The 14,912-nt window shown below is 41.3% G+C and overlaps 1 protein-coding gene across 3 annotated transcripts in view; it reads left to right on the forward strand.

Moving 5' to 3' along the window:
* The window catches only part of GNG12 (G protein subunit gamma 12), a 338,055-nt gene that overhangs the window by 34,135 nt on the left and 289,008 nt on the right, over nucleotides 1-14,912 (forward strand). The gene's annotated exons all lie outside the window — the stretch shown is intronic.

Consider the following 14,912-nt stretch of genomic DNA (forward strand, 5'->3'; position numbering starts at 1 on the left):
TTATAAGGCGGGTTGACCAATTTATGTGGCAAGTAAAGTCCAGTTATGAATTTACAATGCCAATAGCTCTAACTAATGCAGATGTGAGACCTAATGCACTGCAAATGCTTGTGTTCAGAGTAGGCTGAAAAAACATTTCCGCTACCATTCACAAAGGGGAAGGGTTCCTATGACTGACCCCTTCCCATTTGCAAATGGGTTAGTACCTATTTGAAATTAGTGTTAAATGCAGTTTTTTTACATCCGAATTCAAGGTCACAACAATCATGCATCCCCCTGCGAGTCAGAGTTAGGAAGGGACCCCCCTTCCTAATTCAGAGTTGCCGTCCCTATTTTGCGAGTCGGTACCTGAATGCCAACTCGCAAAATAGGGACGGCACATTGTTCATGGCCATTTTGCGGTCGCAAACAGCAGCTTTCACATTTTGTGACCGCAAAATTGCATCATACATCTGGTCCTGTGTTACTGCTGTGGTGGTGACCTTGCTATATCTGTGCCATTTAGCTGATGTAGTTTTGAAATTTTGAACCATTGTCGCTCGCCTTTGCTTTTTATTTAAAGTAGTTTTTAAAATTATTTTGAAAAGTTTTTATTAGCTCCAGTGTTTCATGCCTCTGATGTCACCAGTTACCCCCACAAAGGCCTCTCTGCTACAATTCTGGCTTGTGACTGACCACTTGAAAGGGACAGATGTGGTGCTGAGTTGGGTGTAAAATACTGTGGTGCTTCCAGAGATGCCATTGAGGTGAACTGGCTTGACATGATGTCTCCAAGAGTTGAGGTTCTGCTCCATCTAAAACATAAAAGAAAGTGCTCGCTGCTAGAGATGAGTCTAATCCTTCATCCGCCCATCCACCCGGCCCCACTCCACCCATCGTTTAGAGGACTCATCGCTTGCCAGTTAGTCAGCACACGTAAAGACTACACAGCAGAAATTAATTGCTTTACTTTCAGTTAGACTTTTAATGAATGTCTAGTGGTTTATAGATGGAATCTGCATTAAATTAATAAATATTCTCCATAACAAAATTCCTATGCCTGCCTCAAAACCGCTTTGTGTGTGTAATTATCATTGCAGTGTAGCCATAGCATGGGGCCCTTACTTTTCCAGTGAATAATTGCATCAGTATTCTTTTCGTGACATAAAAAAGAACATGGAAGAATGGGATCACAACAAAATATACAGTAAATGTTAAATGCATGTTGCAAGAGTCCGGTAAATAGTTAATAAACAAAATGATTTGGACCCATGTAAACAGAGGAGGGATTCGACTGGAGATGCATTAACAGACAAATGTGCATTGTCAATGCCAATAGGACTGGCTTATGAATGAAAGCAAGTCTTGTGTCATTGATGGGCTAGGCACTCAATATGTCATTACTCATACACTTCCTCACATCATGGCACTCATGCATCTATTCATCCACCCACTGACGCAGTCTTGCAGTCACCCTCTGACACGAGCAACAAAGTATACACAAACTCCACAACATATGCAAGATAAGTTAAATGAATAAAACTAGAAAAAAGAAAAACGTGCTTCTGCAAACGCATATGCTGGCAATAACGAAACTAAACACAGCAGCTTGTGTTTGTCTTGCAGCGGTATTTTACATAGCCTGACGTTCTAAACTTGAAACATGGCCGTCACATTTAGAACCGATGTGTTGATACACCATGGGGAAAAACAGCATTCCATAATGGTATCTTTGTTTAGATGAAGTGGTCACCTGGGATGTGGCACACTGCACATGAAGTGAGAGGTAAGCAAGCTATGTGTTCGAACTGTCTGGAGAGCTGTAATATTCTTTTATGAAAAACTAAAATAGAAATAGGTGAAGCAAATAAATAAAAGGAGAACTATAAAGGGGGAAATGTAAATGGACTGGCCAAACAGCCCTGACACTGAAGCACGCTCATTTTCATGTGGATATGCATATGTGATCAGAAAATGCTGTCGTTCACAGGGCAAGAGAGCCAATGACTGATGTAGACTGAACCAGTACGTTTTTGGTAGCTGCATTGGGTAGCGGGTGGAGAGGAACATATAAGCTAGAAGAATTAGTTGGGTGGTGAGTTGCACTAGCAGTCGGGTGATTTGCAAACGTTTAAAAGGAGTAAATCACTGCTGTGGGTGTTGGGGCTATTTATGTCATTCAAGCACTGGACATTGTTTCTTTATTTGTATCTGTAAATGATTGATTTATCTGTGGATGCACTTTTTGGACTGGGGTATCTTCAAGGAGATAAGAATCTAGCTGCAGTTTGCTTGTCTCTGGTCCATGACGTGAAGGAATTCTAGGTGGACATGGGAGAGGGAGGATTTGTTCATAAATTAAAAGCTGGAATCTGCCTCTTGAAATAGAGTGAAGAAGCTTTAGCACAAAAGTGTGAGCTCAGTGCAGTCTGTGACAGAGGTACTAGTAAGGAAATTTCTGGACGAAGTGGCGCATTTATTTCTGGCTGTTTAGAGGGGAGTTTTGGTTTATTGTATAGAGCAGTGGTTCCCAACCTTTTGACTTCTATGCACCCCCATCTTATCAATACTGGAGCCCGGGGACCCCCACTGACTCATTATTGGAATCCAGGGACCCCCACTAAGTCATTACTGATAGTTGGAACCTAGTATTATTAAATTTTCTAAGCAGTCGGGGACCCCCTGAGGAGGCTTCGCGGACCCCCAGGGGTCCCCGGCCCACAGGTTGGGAACCACTGGTATAGAGGAGAGAAGTTGCGGCCACAGCTACGAGCCAAAGAAAGGATGGTTAGACCAACACATGAAGGTCACATGGGGATCATCCATACTAAACACAGGGTACAAGGTAGTTAGTAATGGCTATTTTGTAGGCATGGGTGAATGGAGTTGCATTGACTATTTGGCTAGTGGTATAAACCACAAGGTCTATAACATATGTGAAGTAAACTCAGGATGCCAAATATCGGGAGAGAGCAGGTGTTGTTGTTTAGGACAACGAGATATCAGAAGTGAGGTGCCATGGTATATTTTTGCTTAATCAATATTCTTAGAGGACTCCGGGTGTGTTTTATTTTTATTTTTTTTAATTATTTTTTTTAAAAAACTTTTATTTTATTTTATTTTTTGTTTTGTTTTTATTATAATTATAAAGGTGCCACTAGAAATGTCTTTTAAAATATGGTACTTCTTAGTATACTTTCGTTTAGACAATGAATTACAGCTCACTTCCAATGAGGCCGTGGCATATTTGCTCAATAATGGATTTAAACATTCGAAGTGTTTGTACCTGGTGAAAAGTGGCCTAGTTGACAGACAAAGTCTTGATTAGTGTTAGAATACTGTATTCTACAAGCCAACATTGGGAAGAAGCCGTGAATATGGGAATTTTATCACACAAATTGACTTCATATGACACTCCTGCATAAGTACTGTTTGAGGGGTGAAAGTTAAATACCAGAATATTAGTATTTAGGCAGTGCTTGTATGGAGCAAATGATCTAGAGGAAGAAGCTACAAATGAACCAATTTCGGGTGAAGTGTAGGATGTACATATTGTGTATATGGAATTAGATTTTCTTTCAGGAATGGTTTGAGTCTGAGAAGGGATCACATGTTTTTCTGTATTGTGAAGTTGGTAAGATTGAGAAGTTAATGCTGGTTCTTTGCCCAATGTAAGAGCCCGTGGAACTACAGTTAGAGCTCCAAATTTTCGGGGTTTGTGGCTGGAGGGAGTGAAGACAGGAGTATTCCAGGCTCAGAGTGGATCGTTTTGCCCAAAGGAGCTGTTACGCAGCGAAAAGTTAAAAGAAAGAAATTTGAAAGATGCATTTTGGCAGCTGGAGGCAACTTTTCTCAAAACTCATCTGTTTACATGTGGTAGTAGCAGAAGCAAAGGTAAACTAACAAATCATACTAAGTATGCTGTAAGCCGCAAAAAAGCGTATCTAAGCAAAATAAATAACAAGTGGCCGGAGGCATATCCATGGAGGTTGTGTTGTGTTTGTGTGTGTGTGTTTTATTATTATTTTTTGTGTGTATTGCAAACCCTGTCCATTAATTCGGTTACTTTGCTTCCTTAACTGCTGGTAGCTGCAATTTAAACTTGCTAAAATTGTCATTTATGCTGCTGCTCAAGTTATTTATTTTTTAGTTGTTTTTCAGGGGTGAGGGATGTACTACTTGGCATTCTGTGTGCGAATGTGGTGACTGTGGTCTCTTCTGACCTAGCCTTCGGCGCTCCAGTGGTGATGCATGAGGTTGAATTACTTTTTTTCTCAGCAATGTGCAGGAGGACCGACATCCAAAGGTGACCGAGCTTGCTACACCTGTTCTTTTGGATGACTTTAGAAGAAGTGTTACATAACACTTTCCAGATCAGGGTTTTCAGTCAGCCCTCTTCATCAATTGGTTTTTTGTTTATCATTCAGTATTTTTCTCTCACTCATTACAGCATGGGGCATAGGGTCATCCCACTTTGACTAACATCACTGTGTGACGGCTTTCTGCTCTTTCACAGGGAGTCTATAGTCATACTTAGTAGTTCCATTCAGGGCAAGGAAGTACTAGTGTGTGCTTTTTGGGACCAAAAAACATTTTTCTTTTTGATAGTGTTTCTGTTTTTATATTTGTGGTGGCCCAGCAACTCCTAACAAAAACAAAATGCTTTGACAAGGCCAAAAGCCTCGCTCCTATCAACTTACCTATCCGCTTTGCCAGGGCTGTATCTACCTGACTGTGCCTGTCTGGTAGGTGAAAGCCTCTTATAGACCTTACCAACCACTTGCAGTGGGCCTAAAGCCTGCCCCTTCTTACCATTATTTGGCTTTATTGTCACTAAAATTTGCTTGCTTCTTTTTTAGTGTCTTTCTTTTCTTTCTTGTGTTTGCCCCTCCTCTGGAACATAGCCTGTTTACCATTCTTTTGATTGTCTGACATCTCTTTCCACTGCTAACACTTTATAGAACTATTTTTTTTCTTTAACCTTTAAGCTGCTGGGCCTTTTTCCCCACCTGTGCTGCGCTCCATAACGTTTTTCCCTGCATAAGGTAGCAATGCCAAATTTGTGTCATGTTTTTTCCAACATCCTGGGGATTCTAAAGTTAACCAGGGTTTGTGGGTTCTCCGATAGGGGACAGAGAAAATAGGCAAAATATAGCAACATTTTGAGTTTCTTGAGAAAACGAAGGACAGAGTGCTCCAGATAAGTGTCTGTTTTTTCCCCCCAAAAATGGCATCCATGAATGTTTGCTGTACTAAAGTCTCCATCTTCCTGACTTTGAGGAACACGCAGCGCTGCTTCAACAAACCAAATTTTGTATCACAGTTTTGGCATTTTTGTAAGAGGTAGCCCATTTTTCCTATTTTTTTGGTGCTGTCAACCTACTTCCAGTTTGCGGTGGAAACTAGCGTAACACATGGGTGATCCAGAAAAGCTATAGACTTCTAAAAAGTAGACAAAATTCCACATTAAGCAAGGGGTCATATGTGAAGATCCCTCAAGGTTTCCCCAAGTAAAATAACTGTTGAAATAAAAGAAATATTGAATGAGAGTAGGAAAAACGTCCATTTGTGATAACATTTTCATCTAACTTTTTGTCACAATGGCCGATTTTATAAAAGCAACATATTACATCCGCTAGACCCTTCTGTTTGCAGGGATATATATATATATATATATATATATATATATATATATTGTTTGTAGATTCTCAAGAACCCAAGGTACTCCAAGCCAACAGCTGAGCTGCACCTTACAATGTTTTTTCCTTGAGTAGAGACCAGTTCATATAGCGAAATAAGCAGAGAACAAAAAATGGGTATCAAGGAAACCGGTGTATTTCTGATATGGGTACAAGATAAGGAGTTTAGGGGCAGTAGTTATTTGTACATCTCTGAATTTGTGTGTAACCTAACTAGCATTTTATTTAAAGGGTATTTTTCAAAATATATTTTTTATACACCGGCTTACATTTGAAAGGCACAAATGCAGAGAAATCCAATTGATAATAACACATTTTCTACTATTCTATGCGCCCACAAGTCTTCAGATTAAAAAAATAGTAACACACTTGTGTGGGTAGGCCTAATGGCCGCTAAAGGAAATGGCCTAAAACACAACATGGACGCATCGCATTTTCCCATGGAAAAATTACCCTTTTTTTCACAATGTGGGTAGCTTTAGATTATGGACCCTAGCTCAGATGGCACCTAGGGAAACCCAGCAAACCTGTCTAATTTTGATAACTAGACACTTACGGGTATCCAGGGTGTGCTGACTTGCGTGGGTCTCACCACACATTTTTACCCAGAATTCCCTGCAAACCTCAAAGTTTGACTTAAAAAAAAACACATATTCCTCAACTGTCTGTGATGGAAAGTCCTGGAATTTGCGGGGAACCACAAAGTTCCTTCCACCAAGTCTCCTGATAAAAATGGTAATTCAGTTGTGTGGGTAAACCTAGTGACCACAACCGGAAATGCCCCAAAATGCAACATGGGCTCATCACACAAAAACTGACTCCCCCCCCCCCCCCCCCCCAAATGTGCGTAGTTCTAGATTTTAGAGACTAGCTCATCCAGCACCTATGGGAACAGAGCTAACCTACACATTTTTGAAAACTAGACACCTAGGGGTATCAGAGGCTGGGCTGACTTGTGTGGGTTTCCCTGTTTCCCTCCCCCCACCCAAGAATCCCTCACAAACCTCAAACTCGGACTAAAAATCACATTCTCCTCACATTTCTGTGATGGAAAGTTCTGGAATTTGCAGGAAGCCACAAACTGACCTTCTCCCGGCATTCCCCCATGTCCCCGATTTTAATTAAAAAAAAAAAATTGCACCTCACTTGTGTGTGTAGACCTAGTGCCTATGACAAACATATCAAACCAAGGCCAGTGAAAGTCCCCTGGCGAGGGCTCCCATTGACCTTGTTTTGAGCCGCTCCTGTAGTGGGCATCAGGCCTAACCACACAAGTGGGGCAGCATTTTTATCAGCACAAGTTGGGTAATGCATTGTGGTTGGAATTTTGTAGATTTCTGCAGATTCCGGAACTTTCCATCACAGAAATGGAAGGTAAATTTGTGATTGCAGTCAGAATTGGAGGTTTGTAGAGCTTTGCGGTTAAGAAACCCTTGAGCGCCATGCAAGGCACACCACCTTGAACCTCCTTGTTTGTCTAGTTTTCAAAAATGTGTGTAATTTGTAGGTTTGCATAGGTGGCGCCCCACATACCGCACCTATACCTATTGCTTATTTCTCAACCTAGCGGTTTGGGATCTTTTGTGCCCTTTTCTCTTGGGCCATGTATGCAAGTGGGGTGCCCTAATCAGGAAATGTGCAAGAACTCTGGTAGGAAACCTGTGGCTCCACGCAGATTCCATGTGATGAAAATTTATGTTTCTTACCATGGTTTAATGTTTGCAAAGGCATCTAGATGATGTTACTTGGTGACAGCAATGCAGATCATGCACCCTTGGTCTAACATGGTACCCTACTTTTTAAAAATATGCAGGTTTGCCTAAGTGCTGGTTGAGCTTAGGCCCAAAATCCACAGCTATCCATAATGAGGAAAATGTATTAGTAAGCCACCTTATTGCCACATTTTGGCACTAATTTTTAAAAGTTAATCCACCACTTACACTGGTTGATTTAGCACTTCCAGAACTGATGGCTTCAAAACGCAAATAATTATCAAAGTTTCTCAATATTGAAACCAAGACTTGTGAGGGTGAGCCATAAAGCCATGTCAAGGCACCAACCTCTGTTTCATTCACACACCACACACAATACTTTCATGCTGTGGGCCCAATCTAACCGATCAGTGCACTCGCATCAACAACTTGACTGCATTTTACTACCTGTCAATTAACCGCCTCCTTCAATCTTTCTGAATATTACTGAACGCATGCCTAGTGAAGCTTTATTAATAGCTCCCATGACAGGCACATGAGGCTTAGAAAGACGTCTTACATGTGTCTTTAGCTCACTCACTGTGGTAAATCCAACAATGCAATTTGGGGGTGTCCGAGTATGCCTCAGAGGCATCATTCTTAAAACTGAGTGAGCATATCTACCTTTAAAACTAGGGTAGGCATGCTGAGGAATTCTACAGAAGTTCCCTGAAGAGAACGTCAAACTATGAAGAACTGAAGTTAGTGATACACAGGGCAGTCCGCTGAGAATGCTGCATATGCCCCATCCACTATTGTGTGCAGTGTTGTGACTGTAATGCACTTATCGTACAGAAAACTGAACATCTACTAAGTTCTGATGGAGGATGAACATGGCAAGCAGGTCAAGCAAGCACTATGGCACTATATGGGTGCTATAGTAATTCTGTATCGGGTTGAGTGCGGCGCCAATGGGTTTGAATCCATAGCTGAAAATGAAGTCATGTCATGTAGTACAGATACACACCGTTACTATCTGCCTTATACTAATGCAATATGCAGGTAAAAGCACACCTACCATAAGCTTTTCTTACCTTTTCATTTCTGTCCTCCTCAGAATCCTGACTGATCCTAAATATAGTCCAAGCACCAATACAAAATAATCCGTTACTGCTTGTGTATTTATGAATATCACCAAAACCAGTTCAACAGGACATCAGTGATATTCTTGCTCCAAGTGACATCACATTTAAAGAAGTGCAAATTCGACCATGTGAAGTGAACAAGTCCTCAATGAGTTTCTCTCCGATGAAAGTTTAGAATTTATTCCTCGACTGAGTAACAAACACATTTCGTCCCATTGAGGGGCTTCTTCAGGGCCTTGCAGTACGAATTGTCATAGTTCCATCTGCACAAGGAATCTATGATTCAATTCCACTCTAACTGTAACTTAAAAAGTAGTGTGTTGAAAACCTCATTGCGGTTCCCCTGAGGCCCTTGTATGCTCCTGTGGGTAAACGTCACCCACCTGTCCTGTCCTTCGCAGTTGTGTTAAATGACTAATCCTGTATAATTGCCAAGTGAAGATTTACTAATGCCTTCTGTCCCTAGTTACTTCAAGCTCAACAAAATCTGTCTGCATTGCGCCATCAGCACGCTTACTGTTTTAAATTCTACTTCTTCAAGTTTGTGGATGCAAGTTGGGGGTTCCAAGAATGCCTTCCGAGGCCTCATTCCTCGAACTGAGAGAGCATATCTACTGTTGAGGCTAAGGCTGAAGAGTACTGGCTAAATTCCCTAAAGTACTAAGCCAAACAAATGTCCTGTGGGACTCCTTCACTGACACTTTAGCTTTAAAAGTGTGCAAACTCAGTTAGTAACTTGTATCATACGCAGTGCTTGAAATGGGCTGGTACTCACCGGTACTGAGTGCTGGAACTTTTCAGTTTTCTTCCCTGGAATACTGAAGCTTCTCCATAGAGAGGGAGAGTACCAGTACTCACGGGGGCCTAGCAGCAGTGCAGGTGTTGGATTCCCTCCTCCCCCAGGCTATGACTAAACCATAGGTCAGCTGATTTGCTTGCTGCAGTGTGTGATTGTTGACTGCAGCAAAAGTTTTGAAGCCCAAAGAGCAGTGTCTTCAAATGCTAGTTTGATTGAGTAGTGCGTGCATGCGGTTAACCATGGCTTTCATCGCCATCCTGCTCACGAACACCACTTCCACTGGCTGAGTCGGGATATGGACGCTGTTATGTGCATAATCTATCTGCCTGTTTTCGTTTGTTCTGGTATGTCCCCTGTCCTTTGGAGCGGGCCACTCGTGTGGCAGTTTAACAGCCACTGGTGCGAATTCAACCACCTGTTTTCCGCACCTACCTGACAGCAAAGACCTTCTAGACAGATGCAGATCTGAAGAAGCATCTGACGTTACTTGGGCCCATCCTTTCACAGACAAATCCTCTTCACTGCCTTAGTCTTTCCAGAAATCAGTCCGGCGCCCTGTGAGGTGGCATTTGGAACTCATTTATTGAGAAACCACTACCTTCTAATCGAGCTCCCAGATTCCAACACTGCAAAGTGGCATGATGGCGGATCTATGGACCGGCCACGCTTCCACTATGTTATCTACTATTGATTGGTCTGTTGAGTCAGAATTTCACACCTGTGGAATGGAAGAGGCCAGAAGAAGGAAGCATTCAGCTACTAAAGCCGAGGACCGTTCATACGTTTAATTGGTGCATCCGATACTACTTCACCTTCAATATCTACTCCTATTACCCAGACTGAGCAAATTAAAAAAAAAAAAATTAGAATCTATGCTGGTTTGTCTGGAAACATTGTGAATATTTGTGTAGATCATTATCACCGTGTGATTATTGGCGCTTTATCTGCTTGTCCATTTTGTTTGCATGCCACTCTAATACCTGGGAATATGGGCTTGTGTGTCTTTTGGAACTAATCCGGGGCAATTCTACGATCAAGATCAGGTGAAGTATTTTAATAAAGGCATTTTCCGGTCATTGGTCAAATATAATAGGCTTATGCTGGACTATAGTAGACATAAAAATAAAAAAAAATGAAAATAACCATATCTGTGCAATTATGCACGTTTAACAACCACTTCAAATTTGGAACAGTTGACAAATTAAAAAAATAGCTTTGATAGCGTCAGTGGATTGGCAGAATTTAGTATTTGGAGGCTAAGTGCATTCTTGTCTCTGTGCCCTTAACCCTGCCGCCACAGTCCTTGCCCCTCCATTAAATTTGGTTAGTGCCTGCACTTATTTTTTCCATTTAAAACGATGATCATACCCAATGTCATAAAGGGTAGAGGACCCAATATCTCGTAGGATGATTGTATTCACATCTTATACTAAAGATGTGACAACAATCAATTACAAGATAATGCACCCTGTGCCCCTTTTCAATAACATTGGTTATGATACAAGTTACTGAGTTTTGACACTTTCAAAGCAAGTTGAAATGTTGGTGAATAAGTCCCACGGGACACTTGTTTGACTCACTACACTTACTTGGGCAATCAGGGTAGTCCTTGTGTAGTATATGTAAGTTCCCTAAAAATCTAGCCAAGCCTTTAACATTTTGCCACACAGGTTACTCCGTGACAACGTGGTATATGTTCTGTTCACCATTATGCGCAGTGTGGGGACTATAATGCACTTGTCAATTGGCATGCAGAAAACCTGTTCTGACCGCTGATAAAAGGTGTTGAGTAGGCCTTAAAGTCCATGATTTACTCAAGTAGAGGAACTAAAATACTGCAGCTTCTTGCCTAGCGAAGTAGTGGCCTATGGAAGGTACGTGTCCAGGGCTTGAACAATCTACTTGAACACTCGCTATTGCGAGTCATATTTCTTTTTTTTAGGGGGGTCAATCTTTTTTTATAACCTACTCGCCCCTTCTGGCGTGTGGACAAAGAACAAGTGTTCTGTTGAGACAGAAACTGAATTAGCAATTAAGATTCCTTTAAATCTTATTCTTGTCCCATTTGCTTTGTGTTCAGAGAGGAGGTCAAAATTCAGTTTGTCTCCTTGCAATGCAGATACTATTCTTTTTGACTGCAGAGTTCCAGGATTTTGTAAGGTGAACTGTCTGACCTGGGTGAAATGAAAGGCTGTGAGTATCAGGTCTTTCCTAACACACAAAAGTATATTACTAAGTCAACTTAACAAACATTTCAAAATATATTTCAATAGCTGTGAAAGACTATTTTTTTGTACTTGTGTGATGAATGAAAAACATATTTTAATAGGCTGAGAAAAAAATCAAAACACTTTACTTGGTGATGTACAAATGATAAATATTTTTTCTGAAACCTAATTTTCACAGATTATTACTACACTATATAGTTTTATCAGTAAAGCTGCAAGTTAGCGGGAAGGTTTTTGGACATTTCTTGGAAATGTACTCTAAACATAATGCTTTAGTTGACATACATTTTAAAATTGAGTGTTTAAACATAAACTGAGAAACACTCCTGCCCTGATGGCAAAGCTATTAGTAAACTAAGGGGCAAGTCATGCATGGATCATGTGTACCCTACATGTGGGCTAGATTTATTATACATGGAGCAAACATTTAGTGTATGTAATCGACAAAAGAGGACTTTTTTTTTTTTTTTACAGCAGAAATGCTGAGCTCGCATATTTACTCATGTGAGAATGAAGAAAAAGGTGACTGTAAAATACAATATTTGCATATTATCACACAATTTGAGATCCGTTTGCAGGTCAAGTACATTAGTTAGGTCGAGTAGATTGTTCAAGCTACTCGACCTGCAGGTCTAGTAAAATTTTTATGATTTTTCGAGGCCTGGTGTGCATGTGCAGCCATTGAAAGGTTTTCTTAACGGCAGCTCCCCCACAGTCAGTTTCCCAGTACATCCCCCTTTGTATGATCCAACATAAAGCAAGTAGGAAAATACAGAGCTGGCTGAGATGGGTACTGGGGACAGTAAACACGACTTTCCTGTCTCTTTCCTTGCTTAGAGCAGACTTTACTGAGACAACACGGTCAAGCCTTTTTAGGTGTTGAAGGAATGTGACCATTAAAGTATCGCTCCACCAGCCTTGCCACATCCTCCAGAACATATGAAGTGGAGGCTGCTACTTCAGTAGCAGGATGGCTTTCAGTGATGGAAAACTGAAAGTCAAGGAAAGACATGAGTCTTCTTGTGGCTGTCTGACAATAAACAGCATTCACATTGTATGTTGCCATCTAGAACAGATGTGTAAACAGTTTCTTGTACCAAGTGTGAGTTTTACAACTCTCTTTATATGGCTGAAGAACCTGGTCATTCTTATCCACTTCGCCCATGAACTTGTTGTAATGAAGTATACAGGTGGGCTTGTAAACCTCCGCAACCTGACCCCAAACTGTGATGAGGGAAGTGCACTCATCATGAACTGTGGTGAGCTCGTAAACATCATGCCTATCTGAGAACTTGACTGCAAGCAGATCATTGGCATGCAGTGGGATTTATGGAGCTTTTTGACAACAAGCTCCTGCAGGGATCCTTTGTGGCGACGGCAAACTTACCTGCAGGCCACAGTGCCAGCTTTGTACAGTTCATTGAATAGCTTTACTCCTGTATAGAATTTGTCCACATAAAGGTTTTAACCTTTGTGAAGGAGTGGCTGGCCAAATTTCCCATACAATCTTTCCTGTGACTCTTAGGGTGTGAGGGTAACCTACAGGGTTTAGAGTGGAGTCCTTCCCTGTATACACACTCAAGCTATACACATAGCCAGTGGGGCTCTCACAGAGCATGTACAGCTTGATGCCATAGTGATCTCTTTTGTTTGCAATGTACTACCTGAACAGCAGCCTCCCTTTGTACAGGATCAAGGACTCATTGATGGCGCTATTATTTCCAGGAGTATAAATCTCTGGCAGACAAATATTCTATCCCATGCTGAATTTTGAACAACCTGTCTTGGTCTGAATGGTCCTGGGGCAGCGCAGCAGACTTGTCATTGAAATACAGCATGTGCTGCAATATCAAAAAACAATCTCTGCTCCTATATGGTAAAAAGATGTGGGTTACCCAAACCCCTGTACGAGTAGACCAGTAGGACTGCAAGGTTGGTCTTCACACTAACCCCATTCTGAGTGTAAGGACCAAAAATATCTTCTTCTCCTCAAGGGAAGTGGGAGTCCACTGGCGTGCCCCCGCCCCCCCACCCTCAGAAGTTCTTCGGCATGCAAATTTGTGTGCTGCACAAATTGCTCAAGGAAGGCAACATCCAAAAAGGGATGGACTTAGTCAATTGGCAAAAAAGTTGGCCATAACGACTTTACATCTAGCGTTGCCAGTGAAAGTCTGAATTTGGGGTTGAACTAAATTGGGATGTTGGTGGGTTGTATGCTTCAGAGATATGTGCTACAGTACATAAAGATGAAGTCACCTTACAGTATCTTCTATTTTAAATCTGCAGGTTCTCCAAAGGCACTAAAAAGGCTAACGATTACTTCACCTTGCCATACACATCATCACGGCTGTTAGAGCTGGTGAAAACCAGTGCAACAATCCTTATTTTCGATGTCAAGCCCTCCCCCATTACCTCCAGGGATTACCTCACTACCTCCCAGCATAAGTGCCACTCATCTCTCCATTGCCACAACATAAATGTAATTTGTTTCAAAGCACTGGTAAAGGTTGGCTTTACTGATCCACTCTGCTATCTACATAAAATGCAGATCTATTCTTTGCATTGGGCATATTAAACCTCTGGGGTTTGTCTAGTAGCAGTTTTGACATGCCATAAAGTAGGGCAATCTCTCTAAGTGGAACATAACTCTTGTGATTAGTCTTGAGACCTTTATTGCTGGCTGAAAGGTAGATGTAGAAGGAACTCTGCAACAGGTGTTTTTAAAGTGTAAGTTGCTGCTGAACACAGCACTCCACCCATCCCCCACTTGAGGTCCGCACCCCCTCTCCCAGGTCAGGACCAGTTGCACTGACGTTTCTGTGTGTGCGCATCACATATGTATGTATATATTCACTTAAAAAACCAAGGGTTCTAGGGACGTTAGTTAGGTTCTGAATTTACTCGAACAAAAACTTTGAAATTCACCACTTACAGTTATTTGAAACAACAAACTATAACTCGTGGCTTAAGGTAACTATAGCTCGCGCCCCGACCATGCACAGTTTTTTATTGTAAATTTTAAAACATGTTACAGTGATATCAGTGATGTTATAAAAAACGTTGACTGCTGTAATATATGGGGTAATTAGCAGTGCATGTTAGGGCGCAAGCTGTAGTTACTTGAAATAACTAACTATAACTGTTGAAACTAAATTCAGAACCTGGCTATAATGTCCCTGTGACTTTTTTTTTTTTTTTTCTTTTTTTTTTCTTTTATTTTAAGTGAATTTCTTCTTTTCTTAAATTCTATTTCCTAGCTATAACGTCCCTGCAACCTTAAGTTTTATTCATATATTTTCATATGGAATGGGGTCCCAGGGGATGTAATTGGCCCGGGAGGGTGGCTGGGTGCCCCCCTCCTGGGATGTACA

This window comes from Pleurodeles waltl, chromosome 4_2 (genome assembly GCF_031143425.1).
Source record: "Pleurodeles waltl isolate 20211129_DDA chromosome 4_2, aPleWal1.hap1.20221129, whole genome shotgun sequence".
In the NCBI taxonomy this organism is placed as follows: domain Eukaryota; kingdom Metazoa; phylum Chordata; class Amphibia; order Caudata; family Salamandridae; genus Pleurodeles; species Pleurodeles waltl.